Raw genomic sequence first — 2,056 nt, forward strand, 5'->3', positions numbered from 1 at the left:
CACCGACTCCCACTCACATTGTTTTAATCTACAATTGACGTGAGGTTCATTTCACTGGAATTTTTGCGGGAAATAAATCGTAGCATTTTTGCTCTCTTGACAGGTCATTAAGGAACTGAGTGGGAGATCGGCTTGCAACCCGGCAAGGTTTCTAAAGGTACAAGGGGTTTGTTTTGTCTTGAGTTCCTACAATATATAGCAGTGTTGTCGAGTGTTTTGGTGCCACTTGGTCAAATGAGTCGTGAGGTTTCCTCTCCTCAGATTTTAGTGTTAACATACACGGTGAATCCAGTGATGGGTAGATGAGGTTTCATGAAACAGTATTCTGTTTTTCAGAGGCCACCAGATGGCGCTGTCGGCTGTAAAATGTTCAATGAAACCTCACATCAAAAAACAGGATACTGTTTCATCAACTCTGCAATACTGTTTCATGAAGCCTCATCTACCCATGACAAGAACAGCCCTGTGTCTTTAGATACAAATATTAGATCTTACAATGAATGATATATCCATAAATTTCGTAATTATTTATATATGTACAGTATATTATATTTATGTAGTTGACCATTTCAAATTGATATCTATCAATTTAGCTAATTTCATCTGTGATCTGAAAGTTGAATTTAACTGTGAAATAAGTGCATTAAAACGTAATTTATAATTTATTTTATTTTTTAAAATATTTTTTTCATTGTATTTTGGTGTACATTCAGTTTTTTTTAAACATTGCTTTTTAAACATTATTATACTATACATTGCGATTATATATTTATTTTTAAATAATATACTTAATTTATAAAATATATAAGATTATAAATTATTTTTTTTTAATTTTCATTTTATTTTCACATTGCTTTTTAATATTTGGATTTTTCTTATATGATGTGTGGGGTACATTCTTCTCACACTTTTTTCAATATTTCATTACAGCCTTTTGTATGTGAGACGCAAACAACTCCACTCTGCAATTATTTTGCTCAAAATGTCATTCACTTATGTTTCAGATACGTACTGTTATGGACGTGAGCTATCACCTGCACATTCTCTGCTGGATGTCAGTAAAATGTTCCGGGACCGACACATGCTACTGACTGAACTGACTCGACGTGTCCGCCTCTCCATCCCTGTGCTCTGACTGCTCTGTGCTCTAACTGCCACTCTTCCGTGAGATTTCACAGGATCAAACTTTGCAACTTTACTTCTCACTTGCCGTCCAGCCTGAGGTCATCTGAACGCTGAGCGGGCTTTTTTTTATGAGCACTTAACACTAATGTTACACTAACGCTGCAGTTATGAGCTCATGTTGGAGCCCCTCCACCCCCCGCCCCGCTTCATACATGTCTCACAGTCACCCCGCGCCTGGGCTGTTAAACTTTATCGCCTCGGGTTGTGTGGTTCCTCACACGCTGCGATATGTTTTTATTTGTTTTCTTAAGCTAACGATGCAGGTTATAAATGAGAAACTACCGACTTGAAAAAGACACTTTAATTACCGTACAGTAAACGCTCTGTCATCTGTTTTCCATTTCATATTCTCTTTTATTCATGTCACATTTTGTTCACTCACATTAATGGGCTTTTACTCGGACTAAAATAACTTCCGTCCCATATTAAAGTTGTGTGTCTGAATGAAAGACTTTGTCGTGTATAAGAAGGAAATACATTTATAGCAGGAATTATCCTCGACTTCTTTTACAGTGGAAAAACATCTCCATAATGTGGCGCTGTGCAACGTTATGTTTTAACTTCAAATAAAATAACTGGCAAGAAGGTTAACCGAAACATGACTGTTCTCTTCTCTTCTGATCTTACATGTCCAAGAAACGCAGAGCTCCTGCTTTCTGTCAAACTTCCTGGAGGAGAAAAACTATTTAATAATGCTTGACATGGGTTCTTTGCGTCTCACTAAATGAAGGTTTGGACCATTTCCAGCTTTAAAGTGTTCAAAAATCTTTTGTTTTCGGAGTCGTCTTTGACTCAAAATCTGATCTCCTTTCTACATGTCCATGTGAAACAATGTAGCCAGTATTTAATGGACTAGCCAACACCAACACTA

General features: G+C 36.7%; 1 long non-coding RNA gene across 1 annotated transcript; it reads left to right on the forward strand.

Annotated features, from left to right (window-relative positions):
- Positions 1–1,211, forward strand: LOC128767752 (uncharacterized). Its single transcript, XR_008416152.1, has 3 exons — positions 1–39; positions 104–157; positions 1,005–1,211. It is a non-coding gene; the product is annotated as an uncharacterized LOC128767752 (long non-coding RNA).
- Positions 1,212–2,056: the final 845 nt, after the last annotated feature.

This window comes from Synchiropus splendidus, chromosome 11, assembly GCF_027744825.2.
Source record: "Synchiropus splendidus isolate RoL2022-P1 chromosome 11, RoL_Sspl_1.0, whole genome shotgun sequence".
Taxonomy (NCBI): Eukaryota; Metazoa; Chordata; class Actinopteri; order Syngnathiformes; family Callionymidae; genus Synchiropus; species Synchiropus splendidus.